This window comes from Tursiops truncatus, chromosome 6 (genome assembly GCF_011762595.2).
Source record: "Tursiops truncatus isolate mTurTru1 chromosome 6, mTurTru1.mat.Y, whole genome shotgun sequence".
Classification (NCBI taxonomy): domain Eukaryota; kingdom Metazoa; phylum Chordata; class Mammalia; order Artiodactyla; family Delphinidae; genus Tursiops; species Tursiops truncatus.
In genome coordinates, this window is record NC_047039.1 from 41,825,744 (window position 1) to 41,840,692 (window position 14,949).

Sequence of the window (14,949 nt, forward strand, 5' to 3'; positions counted from 1 at the left end):
GGCTAAAATGTTAAGACCATGCTGATTTCAGAGATGTTAAAATCTGAAATAATACAAACATAAACTTCTGTGTACCTGTCACCTTACTTAAAAAAACAGCAAGTCCCAACACTGTTGAAGCCCTGTATATATCTGCCTTATTGCATCTCCTTCTTCTCACTCACGAAATAACCACTAACTGAATTTTGTATTTATTTATCCTTGTATTTTTCTACAGTATTAATAAATATGTACTCAAAAATACACTGGTCTTATTCTTGAACAGTTCTATAAATGTAACTGTATCTCACATATGCTGTGATTTCCTTTTTTAAACTCAACATTGTGTCATATCCATCCATGATTATGTCCATATCTGCTCTTTGTTTTCATTGTTGTATAGTTTCCCACTGTATATATACACCCAAATGTATTCATGTTCCTGTTGGTGGAAATTGGGGTTGTTTATAGTGCTTTGTTATTACAGATCATTTTGTTGTGAACATTTTTTTTTTGTCTCCTAGAACATATGTAAGACTTTAATCAGTTTATATATCTAAGGGTGATCGTTAGGTATAAATGATAGATTTGCCTGATTGCCAACAAAAACTGCTGAACAGCTGCCATTCCCCATCTTTCCCCTGAATATCCTCTTAGGGGGCATGAGTCTTTCCCTTGCTTGGTCTATGGATAGGGCTAAGTATCTGTGTTCAGGACCCTTCAGGAAGAAGAATAGGAAGAGGTGATTTTTTTTCCTACCCTGAAATCTATGACTTTTTAAAAGCCATATATTTGGAGAACAAAAGCCAGAAAGAAAATAAGGCAAGGTAATAATATTTCTGCTGGGCATGAGTGTGAGATGAGGGCTGTACTTGAAGAAGGGTGTCTCAGGCTATAGCAGAGATAAAAATCAAAGAATCTACTGTGAAGTTACTAATAGACTCCAGGGCATAAAAATTCAAACAGAAGAGAATATTTCATTTTTATGAAATTTAAACTGTGTAAGGAAAAGCTGGAATTAGCTCTCTTGGGATACGTCTTTGAATCTTAGTCTCTATTACAGCTTCCTGCTTTGTTTCCTATTTAACAGGCTTCAAAGGTTACAGACTCCTTGGTCTAAGATGTCTTATTACCAGGGACTTCAGCCTTTCACATCTCTTGTCTTCATGATGGCTTCCATATTGCTCCCCCAACAGTCTGAGACACAGTGTACACCCCTCTACCATGTGTTGGAATCATTGATTTTCTGGTAGGGTTGACTTAAAATTTCCTCAAGAACGATCTTATCCCACCAGATCACTCACTTGAAGAACCTGACTAGTTGTAGATTAGCTTTTCCCCAATTTGTGAGACAATTGGTAGGTCTCCGGCTGGTGCTTTTGTTAGAAGAGCTGTGTCTGTTGGCCCTGGGCTACACTGCCTTTTTTCTTCTTGTCATCTCCAGTAGTTCCATGGCTAGCTAAGGACCAGTTGGAGGATGTTTTTTGGATTGACTTGTCCTCCAGTGTCCTGCAGTGACTTTCAGCCCTCCTGTGGTGAAGAGAATTCCTTCTGTTGTGAATGCTGTCTTTCTTTTCTTTTCTCCCTTCTTTACAGTCTTCAGCATTGGGCCAGGAGTCTTTCTGACTCCCATCCCATTAAATCATGTAGTCTTCACTCTGCAAGTTTGAGACAAGGGGTCCTTCTATAGAACCTTTGACTATTTCTGCAACATGCTTTACAGTGGTCTCTCCTTTTGCAATCACACTTCTGCTGCCCTTTGGGAAAAGACTGACAACTTCACCAACATGCTGGAAGTACCTGCCAAGGATATGCTTTCAGTACCCCCCATGAACATGTTAACACCCATCTGCTGTCCCTCCTGGATCCCAGAGGCGGGTATGAGAAGAGGGTGACACAGTGACAGCACACACCAGGGCTATGCTGGGTATGTTTCCTCCTGCACTTTCAGTAGCTGCTCCTGCCATTGCTCCTGAATGTGTCTGTCCTGGGTCTGCAGACTTGGTTGCTGTCATGCTCACAGTACCTGATTCTAGGATTGTGGATTTCCCTGCTGCTGCTACCTTTACTGCTGCTCCCCACTCTTTCTATAGATGAGCAAATTAAGAGTTTATAATCGGAAGAAACTTTGAGATTATCAAGTGTAGTCTCCCATTGGATGCAGGAATCTCTCTGTAGTACCCTTGTCAAATGATCATTTCTGTTTTGTGTAAATAGTTTCAGTGCCAGAGGAAGTATTATTATAGCAAGCACTCATATACACTTATATTCTGCATACTTACACTAATATTTCTACAGGAAGATTCCTAGAAGAAGGGGTTCAAGAGATACGCACACTGTACATTTTGATGGCTACTAACAAATTATAGGTGTGTGCTCACATACTCTGCTACTGGCTTGTTATCATAATTCATATATTTCCAAGTTATTGCAGAGGCTTACCACTGCCACACGCTTGGGTATGCCTGTTGGATGCACAACTGGGATGGCCTCCATACACCTGTCACCCTCCACTTGTGGTCCCAGAGATAAATGAGTTTTTCCAAAATTCTCTGTCTTTCCCATGCTTCTGAAGTGGGACACAAATGTGAATAAAATGTTTGACCAATGGCACCCTACAAGCATAGCTGCTGTTTCTTATGATCATGACCAGAGGTGTTTACAAAATTCAAGCAAAGTTGTTTGATCAGCCCTAAGATCTTTGTAGCGTTGTGCTTCTTCTCTTGGTGACCCAGCCACATCCAGCATGCTTTTCACAGCCTATTGTTGTTTAAGCCAGAAGCATGGCATTAGATAATAGAAGGAGAGGCTGGTGAATGCGATGCCCACAGTAAACATTTGGACACGGTTATGTACATCAGTTACTTCTTTTTGCTGACCTGAGTAAAAATGTTTACCTGAGTAAACATCTGTGTTTCTTGATTATATCCTCTCTTCCCTTTCATAGTTGTTACTGTGGGTCCACTCTTGAGGTATTGAATTTATCCACTGAACCTTTGCTATGGACAGTGCAGGGCAGTAACATAAATGTTCATGGCTATCTTTTATCAAGTCACTTCTGCCTCTGGTCTTTGATCATATAAACCACAGCACCCAGTGGGGGAGAGTGACCTCAGCTTCCTACTTTCCACCCCCATGGGGTCTGTGTTTATGTTCTACTGCTTTCTGTTATCTGTTGCCATAATAAATCTTCTTTGTCTTTACTTCTTTAGCCAGCTGCTCAGGGTAGGGCCAACACAGCCTCCACAGGGCACAGGCAGATCCTGCTGTAAACATGGGCAGGCAGGAGAGAGACTTGCATGTATCTAGTTAGTTGTTTTATAAAGACATTAAGAAAGGGGAAATAAAGTAGCCTTTTAAATTATTCATATGTTTACTTTTTTGCTGTTCTTTGTTTTGTGTGGTTGTAAGTTTTCATCTGGTATCATTTGCCTTTGGGCTGAAGCATTTCTTTGACATCTCCTATGATTCAGGTCTGCTGGTGACAAATTCTCCCAGCTGTTTATCTGAAAATAAACAGATCCTGTTTCCTAGAAATATTTTGGTTTTGCCTTTATCCTTGAAGGACACTTTTGTAGGATACAGAATTCCAGCTGATACGGTAGTCTGCTGTAATATCTTTATTCTGTCTTTTAATTTACATTATTTCTGATAAGAAGTCAGTGATAATATTTATGTTTGTTCTCCTAAATGTAAAGTGTCTCCTTTTGTTTTGCTACTTTTAAGATTTTTTTTCCTTGGCTTTGGCTTTGATTTTCAGCAATTTGACTAGAATAATCCTAGATGTGGTTTTATTTGTGTTTATCCTGCTTCACATTTGTTAACTTTCTTGGATCTCTGGCTTGATGTCTTTTTATTAAATTTGAAACATTTTAAACAATTAATTTTCAACTTTTTTTTTTTAGGCCCAGTCTTTTTTCTACTTCTTGGTGTTCCACCTGCATGTATGTTAGACCACTTGATGTCTTCACAAATGGTCTAACATGGACTTTTTTTTGTTGTTGCTTGTCTGTCTAATTTTTCCCTCCTCTGTGTGTTTTAATTTCCATTAACCTGTCTTCAAGTTCATTGCTGTCCTTCAGTCTGCTGTTAAACCCATTCAGTGAATATAGGATATTATATTTTTCATATTTAGAATTCCATTTAGTTCTTCTTAATAATTTTTCTGTGTTGAAATCCTCTGTTTACTGCCAATATTTGTAAATTCATTTAGTGTCTTTAATATATTTTTAACAGTACTGTTATAGCCCTTTTATCCTAAGTCCAGCATCTGTGTCATCTCTTGATCTGTTTCTCTTGACTATTTATTTCTCCTGTTTTTAGTCACATTTTCCTGCTTCTTTGTAACATTTTTTATTGTATATTATACATTATGGGTGCTACATTGTTACAAGTTTAGGTTTTCTTTTGTTTTCCTTTAAAGGATATTTAGCCTTGTTCTAAAGAGCAGTTAATTTTTTCATGGTTAGACTCATGCTTTGTGGAGATTTTTAGAATTTGTTGGGGCACATCTAAAGAAGTTTCTCAAGGACTACTGAAGACCTATGCTTATACTGTGGCCTTTCTGGAATCTTAACTAAATGCCTCGGTTTTTCAGTGTTCCTGGATGGTTCTAATTCTAATACCTCCCAGCCCAATATACGCTTCAAAAGTTTATTTCAGTTCATAGTCTGCAGTAGCTGTTCTCTTCTAAGCCTCACGGAGTCTTGCTTTCAGCATGCATAGCTTAGTACTTGGCCAAAGACTCAAGTAACTCCTATGCAGGTTTCTTTACTTCTTAGCTTTTTCCTCCCTGGGACCCTGACATGTAATTTTAAGCCACCTCAGCACCCCCATATTCTGATCTTGGTTTCCATTTCCTAGTGAGATTGCTGTTCTGTTTGTCCTTTACTTCCCTGTAATTTAGAAAGTGCCCCAAAGCCAATGTGAATGTAGAGCTCACTGTGTATTTCGCGTCTCTCGAGGATAATAGCCCTGTGCTGCTTATGGTCCAACGACTGAAGACTGTTGTTTTACATGTTCTATACAGTTGGTGGTTGCTTACAGTCAGATGGTAAATTAAGTGTCTATTATGTTATCATGCTGTATCTTCAAATGTGATTTTGAGCCCAAACTCTACAAATTTTTAATGTTGTGACCTTAGACTAGTTTCTCAAATTTTCTGCATTTTGATTTCCCCATCTCTCAGAATAAGGTGGTAGTTCCCAGTTAACTGTAAAGCATGTAACATAGATCTGCCACCATGGTTCATTAATAAATGTTACGTTCATAACATCTTTCTCCACCTCTTTATTACTTTCATCTTGGCTTAAGAACACTATGCTTAATTGAAATAACTAACCCTGTCAATTTGTTCTGAATCTTTAGGGACAGAGATATAAAGAAAATAAGGGGGCTGCTTGGGGAGAAGCACTCCTAAGAACTGAGTGTTCTGAGTCCTGATGTACTTAAAATCCCATGTTTTACATGTCACTGTAAGCACTAATACTGAGTTAGTATTGCCATTCATAATCTTTTTCTACGTATATAGAGCGTTATTATCTTCTTGTGGCTTTCAGAATAACCAGGAGCATGCACTAGGCTTAAGGAGAAATTTTGCCTAAATATGTTTATATGTGCAAGTCTTTAGAGGCGCTCAGGGACTTTTCAGTGGGGCAAGATAGGGATGGTTTTAAAAGCTTTTATCTAGACTCTACAAGCTTTGACAACAATCTTATTTTAAGGTATTTTTTTAATTTTAAGAACTGTTCTGAAGAATGAACGTATTTAGAAACACAGTGTATTGAGACAACATTAATGTGACGGAGAAATGCTTTACAAATGATTTATGATGTATTTTAAAGTGATGTTCAGTTTTATAACACAGCAACAGCCATTGCAAATACATTTACTTTGAGTTACCCCATTGATTATAAATAGCTCCCTTGAAAATAGTAAGCAACTATATTGAAATGTGACATCCTTTTGAAACAACAAAAAAGGATATAGTTCTTTTTGATGTTAAACTTGTTCTATCCTGTAAATGCATTGTTCTTGGTATTCACAGATTGCCATATGCTATACACAGTGGGAAAACATAAAGGAAAAATTATCATCCATTTTTTTAGAGTTATCCTAGCATTTGAGAAAAAATCCAGTTTATTTTTAACACAATAACAAGAGGAGTTTGCTTTTCTGACAACTCTGATGACTCCAAAAAAGTCTGCATTTTTTATCCATGCATCCATTCTCCCTCCCACCTACTCATCTGTCTAGCCATCCCATTGTTAGTATTAATTAAATAATAAATGTTTATTAAGAACTTGCTATGTGCCAGGCCCTGTGGTAAGCTTGGAAGATGAAATTGTTGGCAACATAGATAAAGTTTCTGCTCACTTACAGTTTCCAGTTCAGCCAGTAATACAGAAAAACAGGGTAACAGTACTCTGTGTAAAGACTAAAAGCAGGAGCACAGAATGTTCTAAGAACACATAGCAATGCAACATCCTGGTCTGTGGAGATTAAGGGTAAATAGATTATTTAAACTGAATTATCCAAGGGAAGAGAAATGCTAAGGGTCCTCCAGACTGAGGGAATACAGTGTATGCAAGCCTGGAGGCAGGAAAATATGGCCAGATTAAGAAAGACATTTGGAAGGTTGTCAATGTAGAACATGATGTAAAAAGTGATAAAGGCTACGGCTAGAGAAACAGATATGAACGAGGTTTGGGAAGGCTTTTAAGGAGTGTGGACTTACTTCTGAAAGTAATATGGAGATGCAGAAGCATTTCACATACTAAGGGAATTGGTGTGATCTAATTTTAAGTGGACTATTCTTGATTTTTAGCACCTGCAAGATCCTATATTAAAGCAGAGATTTATCCCCATCCAGTTGCTGAACCCAGATAAACCTAGAAAGATCCACTCTCACTGGGAGAGGGGACAATAATCTGTTTTTTGGCTTTAGGTTGCTGTCCATTCTACCCATCAGAGCCTCCACCCCATTATTGCCATTTTCTTATCTTAATGAGCTGCCCAATCAACATGACAGGGCTTCTACCTTGATTTCTCATTAATCTTCCCATTTCCCTGCCCCAAACCCTCTCACCAGCCTCCTTGAATAGAATGCCTGTTCCTCACATCCTTCTAACTCTTTTCGGTACTGTATGAGATGATTTTTCTTTATTTCCTATCACTAGCTAGGGCTTTGAGTAAAACCAGGTACTACTCTCTTAAAAGGTGCAGTACATACCAACACTATTCAGATATGGATTTCTCAGATGTTTGGACCTGAGCCTCAGAATACTTTTTTGTTTTCTTCTGTGGATTCATACCAGTCAAAACCATGTTTCTGACCTTTCTTGTCTGGAGCTTGGGTTTTTAAAAACGTAAAGTTATACTGGATATACTTTTCACATGACTCTTCCTTTTCCCATCTGGCTGATTGTGATATTTTCTAAAATGATGACCCTTTTTTCTCTTCAAATGCATATACTACAGACTCATGGTATATGAACTAACATTAAATCTGACCCTGTTGAATATTGACTTCAGCCAGGTAAAGCCCCAATTTATTACGACTTCTTGGATACTATAATCTGGGCAGCTTAGTCATACACTAAAACTACAAAAGCCTTAGCCCTTGAACAGTATAGCCCATTTTCTTTGTTTTTTCTATTTTTTTATCTTCTGATACAAGTTGCTTCAAATTTAAAGTTACTTGAAATGTTGAACTGTGATCTCAGACACAGTGAAAAGGTCCTCTGAGCAGCAATGATGTGCAACAAAGTCCAAATGGCTTATTTCATGGGAGATTGAAATCATCCTAAAACACTCATCAAGTTCTCATAATTTTGAGTCAGAATGAAGCAGCAGATTAGAAACAATGGAACATACTAGTATGAGAGAGAAAAAATGACAGCTATCAACAGAGGAAGAAGTCCAATTTACTTAATGCGAGCCCAGAAAATATAAGGCATTATCAAAGGTATATAAAGCAAAACACTTATGCAATTTAATAATGCACATTAACAATAATGAGACTGAATCACCAAGAAATAATCATATTTTGAATTATGTATTCTCTTGAAGAAATTGTAGAAATGTTGGCGCATTTAAAAATGATTTCTATCATAAGTAGCTAAAATATAAAGAGATGGTACTTAAAGTATTCGTAATAACTGAATAGAACACGTGTTGGTTTTTGGAGTCGTTTCAAATGGCAGCACCACGTCGTGTTCAACTCTGTTTCTCATATAATTTGAATGTTTTAAATAAGACATAATTCAGTGAAAAAATGATAGGCATAGGCTACATTCAATAGACATGGGTATTCTGATTCTGTTTCTTATCATTCGAATGGTCTCTGGCAAGATATTTAACCTGAGCCTCAGTTTCCTCATTGGTAAAATGAGAGTAATTAGTAATCACTTTGCGTAATGTTCTAAGGATTAAACACTGTAAGTAAAGTGCCAAATGTAATACCTGATAAATGACTGCTGAATAAATAAGTACCATCATAAAAGGTGGTAAAAATTGTAAAAGGCTATAATTATTCTTAAGGTAGTATTACCCATCAAGGGACTCATTGCATGGATATTAAAGCAAGTTTTATATGAACACCACCAGGTCCTAAATTTCAGTTGCTCTCCATGTGAAGTGTTGCTAGACTTCCCGTATTAGAGGCTGTCTAGTACAGCAGGAGTTTGGACATTCTACAGATAAGGTTACCAAGGTCTAGGAAGGATAAAGAATCTTGGCTGAGATCATACAGAAGATAGCAAGCTTGTGTCCTCAGCGAAGAATATTTACTCAACCTCCAGCCCACCAGGGTTCATACTGGCATCTTAAATATATCGCTAAGCATTTCTACTTTGTGTTCTTACATTATTTGAAATTAGCACAGAGGTGGCCCTCTCATTTCTGTGTGTGTGGCTTGGAGGGAAGCAGTTGATAAAGGGTATATAAGAAAAATATCTTAACACTGCCTTTAAACACCAAACAGATGATATACTTAGATTACATTTGAAGTTGTATTTTCAAGGAATGGAATGTGAATCAGTGCTAAAATCTCTCCCAGCTACCCTTAGCAATGCTACTTACTGAATTTAGCCATTACTTTTTGTCAAAGTAAATCAGAACTTAGTCATCCACATTTCTTTCAGTGAATGTGCAATGCTTTCGCCTTGGATTGACATTTCGGAATCATCCTTTTCTTTACCTGTTTTCTCGTTCTCTGCATCCTTTTAGCCATTGTTTGTTGATGTCCCTTTGAAAATATCTTGATGTTTATTTCTCTCTATGTTCTTACCAGTGTGGCTCTAGTCCAGGTGCTACATGTTTGCCAATTAGGCTTGTGCAAAATATTTTAATTGGTGCCCTGTCCCACATTTCTCTCGTTTTCTGTTATTTTATGTATTATTTTCAGACTGCTCATATGAAAATACCTCTTTCCTTTTGTCACTGCCTTGCTTAGAGCCCTTTGCTGGATCTTCCAGGACTCTAAAACAAAACACAGACTGCCTGGGCCAACATCCATTCTGACTTCTGATTTCTTTGTTTCATGTTTTTGTTCTTTTCCAGTTTCTTATGATAAATACTTAGTTCTTTCACTCTTTTAGCTTTCTTCTAACATGAATGAAGGGTGTTTCTAAGACTGCTCCCTGTGATTATATATCTGGACAGTATTATTTTAATGACTGTGTTCAGCATATTGTGCTGCATTATTACATTATTTAAATTCACAGGTATAAAAGATGTTTCTAAGAGTGCTAGTTATTCATCGCATCAGGGTAGACTTATTATTTTATTGTGATTTAGAAAAATCACGTAACATGGGATCTAAACTCTAAACAAATTTAAGTGTATACTATATGCTTGTTAACTGTAAGCAAAATGTCGCACAACACACCTCTAGAACTTCTCCATCTTATGACTGAAACTCTATACTCTATACCCTTTGAGCAGTAACTTTCCGTTGCCCGCCTCTCAGCACCTGGCGGCAACTACCATTCTACTTTTTAGTCTTATGAATTTCCCTGCTTTGGATACCTCATATAAGTAGAATCATGCAGTAATTGTCCTTTTGTGGCTGGCTTAGTTTACTTTGCATAATGTCCTCCAGGTCCATCCATATTAACACATATGACAGGATTTCTTCTTTTTACGGCTGAATAATATCCCGTTGTACGCGCATATCCCATTTTCTTTATCCATTCTAAAGTTGATAGACTTTTAGATTGTTTTCACCTCTTGCTATTGTAAGTAATGCTGCAGTGAACATGGGAGTGCAGATATCTCTTCAACATCCTGATTTCAATCCTACAACATTAAGCATATTCTTACCATGCGATCCAGCATTCCTGCATCTTGGTATTTACCCAAAGGAGTTGAAAACTTACGTCTACACAAAAACCTGAATTTGGATGTTTATAGCAGCTTTGTTCTTAATTTCCAGAACTTGGAAGCAGTCAAGCTGTCCTTCAGTTAGTGAATGGAAAAATTAACTATGGTGTATCCATACAATGCAATATTTTCAACACCAAAAAGAAACAAGTTCTCAAGCCATGTAAAGACACGGGAGATTGTTAAATGCATATTAGAAAGTGAAAGAAGCCAATCTGAAAAGGCTACATTTGCATGATCCCAACTATATGACATTATGGAAAAGGCAAAAGTATGAAGACTGTAAAAAGATAACTGGTTTTCAGGGGCTGGGGAAAGGAGGGATGAATAGGTAGGCACATAGGGTTTTTAGAGTAGTGAAATTACTCTATATGATCCTATAATGGTGGACACATGTCATTAGATTTATCTAAATCCATAGACTTACAGCAGTAAGACTGATGTATCGGTGATATCAAATGTACTGATGTTATTAAAGTTCCATTTCTTTTTTTTCTACTCGTCTGTCCAGTTATTAGAGAGGTATATTAAAAATATCACACTTTAACTTAAATTTTCACCAAATTCCTTGTAAATCTAATAATTTTTATTTGTGTATTTAGATATATTGCGTGGTACATGTGAATTTGTGATTTGACATACCTTCCTTATCACTTATGCCTTTTCTTTCTTATAGTCTTTTTTATTCCATTTAGTATTTTTAACCAAAAGTTCTACTTTTTTTGATAAAAAATATTGTCACTTCTGATTGTTTTTCTCTTAATTTTTTCTTTTTTTGGTTTGCCTTTCCTGTCTCCTTTCTTTTAACCTTTCTATTTCACATTTCTTTTAAATGTGTAATTTAAATAAGTTATAACTGAGTTTTCTTTTATATTTCACCTGTTTACCTGATGATCTCTACCTTTTAATGGGAAAAGTCAGTTCTTTCATCTGTCGTACAGATTGATACAATTTATTTTACTTACATGTTTTACTTGATATCTGTTACTTTTAAAAATTATTGTTTGTTTTTTTTTCCCTTTTGCTTTTTTCCTCTTTTTCTGTGATCAAATTACTTCTCATTTTCCCTTTATAGCTCTAAAACTTAAAGTTACTAATATTCAAATTAAGAAACTATCATGTTAAAATGAATATTAATAGCAATCCCAACAGAGAAAAGGAGATAGGAAAAGCAATATGAGGAGGTTATGTACGGAGAGGAAATAGTAGCCCAAGCCACTTAGTTTAAGTAACTGAGAATGTGCTGTATATTATGCATAAGAATTCAGGTTTGCCTGAAATCTAATGACAGTTTTTTCTTTGCTCCATTATGAGCTGCCTCTCAGAATCTCTGTCGAGTCGTTCAGCATCTGGAATGCTCACAGTGCAGAGCCTTTCTTCAAGGGGCCGTTCACTGGGTGCGAGGCTGCTGAATTTTACAGCTATTGAACCAAATTCCCCCTCAGTTCCTTTCAGCTCAAGAAAGTTTGATTCTACAAAGAGGCTCATCTTCTCTGGAACAATTAAAATTATATATCTGCTACCCTTTTCTGAAATCTTAATGAGAAAAATCAGGAGAAAAGTTAGAGCAATGTGCATTTACTCAATGATTACTCAAGATCTTTCACCTTTATTACTTTTCTTCCAACCTATACCTTTTCCTCTTATTGTCTGGCAACTCTCCCAGATCCATGGAGCATACCCCACTAGAATCAGAGCATAGATTTTTATTATGAGCCTTGGGCAGCAAAATGAAGTGGAGAGCAGGAAATTTCCAAATGAATGAACTCTGCCATGGTAGGAAAACAAAACAAGTATGAAGAAAAATTTTAGATATAAATTTTAATGCAATAGATACTAGTTTAGCACATTTAGATGTCTTTAATATCTTTATTTGGATATTTAAGGAGTATATTTGTAATAGTAAGAGAGTTAAGGGCTTGCCTTGTGATTCCCAAACCCAGCTATACACCACAGCCTCCTGGGCAGGTTATTTTTAAATGTGAAGTTTTAGACTGTACTCCGGAGAGTCTGACTTAGTAGATTTCACGTGAGGCCCGTGAATCTGTAGTTTGGAATTTCTTCTTGAATGACTCTGTTCATAGAAAGTTTGAAGCACTAGTGAGGAAAATGCAACACCCAGTTTGCTGTTTCTTTCTCTGAGATTTTAGTGCATAACAACTTTATGCTCAAAAATGTTGACATTTTTGAATGAACTGTGCAGCCAGTATGAATAGGTCAAGTCCAATCAAAACAAACAGTTATGCAGTCCAAGTGTCAAATTTAAAGCAGTTGTGAAAATGTACTGAAAGCTTCCACAATCAGCTGTCCATGTAGTGACAGCCTAAAACCCGAAAAAGTTTCTATCTGTGTTTAATTAATCTTAGCAGATTTAATACGATCCTTTTTTCAGTGAGGTCACATATTTAGAGTACGTAGGTATGTATTATAACACCAAGAATGTAAAAAGTTAAAAGGTACGTTAAAGTAGAACACCAAGTCACCTTTTACTATACATCACAATCTGGCAAGAACAGAAGCATGTAACTGCGACTCTGACTCAGACATGTTATTGCCCGTGGAGTGACACACTTATTCCAGTTGTTTACATGCCAAAGTGCAGTGACTTAAAGGAGCTGGTGATAATAACTATTGCAAATTTGCATGGCCGCCAAGAACATGGAAATACAGGCTAAGGTGGATTATTGATTACTGTGGAGGCACCAGCCATTCATTCCATTTGGGTTTCATATTTGGAGATATAAAATATATATATATATTTTGAAAACCCAGTGTAGCATCAGAGATTAATGTTTGCAACTGGATTTGAGTCTGCAATTTTACTTCCAACCTGTATCATCTATGTGCAGATTTAGTTGCAATTAGCAGTCTACTAGCAAATAAATTGAATAATCCAAAATTGAAATGACATGCAATAAAAGCCGTCTTTTCACCCCAAATATATCTTTGTTTTGGTTTAAGATGTGAGCTTGCTCTCCTCCCTCACCCCTGACCTGTGTCAAGGGCACTTGGAATATTTAAGAAGGTGAAGAGCGGCTATTAAAGCCACAAGAATAATTATTATCCAGGAAGGAAAACTAATCAGGTTGTTTGGAGGACTTGGACTTAAAAGATTTCATTGTTGTTCAGCATATCCCCACTCCTCTTAACAAGTAAAGTATTGCAACATGTAAATGAGCTGTCTTGAATGATATTTTTAGTGTTTAATACACAGGGCAGCAGCTTTATAGCTTACCTTCCTAATCATTCACATCTCTAAAGTGAGTTACTTATAATTTCTCTTGGTACTTGACAGGTAAATTGATTTAAAAATACTATGTATAAATATACTATACGTTGCTCTTTAGCTTTTTAATATTGTAGTTGCTCCTTTGGAGAAAGTAAAGTACCTTGGATGATATACTGGTATTTTAATCCACATGAGTTCCGTGGAAAGTATTACATATTAATAAGAGGACCCCATAGTTGTCTGAAAGTACCAATGGTCCACTTCAGTGTCAAGTACCCTCGTGTTGCCTATTCTTGAGTAGCAGATATCTGAGAAGTATTTGATCAACTTGGTGTTCCTGTGTGAATTACAATGATTCTCATGCTGAAGACACTACAGGCAGCAACACAACACGCTAAGCAAATAATTCACCAGGTCGCAGGGACCCTACATTGGCTCAATCTCTAAGATTGTATATCTTTAATCTAGCAGCACCTACTAAAATAAAAAATACATATACCCTTTGATCAAGTTCACTGTTGGGAATTTATCCCATAGAAATAAAATACCAATTAGTAAAGCCATTACAAGGATCTTTATTGTAGCATTGTTTCTTAATGGCCAATAATAGAAAATGCCCCCAAATCAGGGAATGTTTCCATAATTGTGCTTCCCAAACCCAGCTACACATCACAGTCTTGTAGGCAGATTATTTTTAAATTTTAACGTACAGAGCCATTAGAAAGAGTGAATTTGAGTCCTGGGAGATTACTGGAAGAGGTTTATGCAAGGCTTAACTATATATATACACTATGATCCCATTTTTTGAAACAAATAATGACAAAAACTATGATTAAAAATATTTATACATATATCTCTGTAGGATTATGTAAGTATGGATAAAAATAGGAAAAGAGGCATATTAGGTTGTTGATATTGCTTACCTAGGTAGGGATGGAGAATGGACTATTGATACAAGGGAAGAAGAATACAAGTTCAGCCTATCCTTATTTCTCTGTCTCTCTCTGTCTCTGTCTCTCTCTCTCTCACACACACTCTCACACACACATATATATTCATACAGTTCTTACATATATGAAATATTCATCTATGAAAACTATTTTAAAATTCAGAAAAGGTAACTCCTCTGTTGGACTGAGTTAGTAACTATAAAGAAAACAGTCAACTGATCATAAAGGATGCATTGATCACAACAGGGCATGCTCCGGAGGGTTGACCATGAGTCCCGCCATGAATTGTGTATATTGGAGGAAATCTAGAGGAAAAGATCTTTTGAGTTCAGGGGCTTCTCCCACATGCTGTCTCTCTAGAGTTCCTATTTAATATCAATATCGTATTTTAATGTCAATATCCTATTT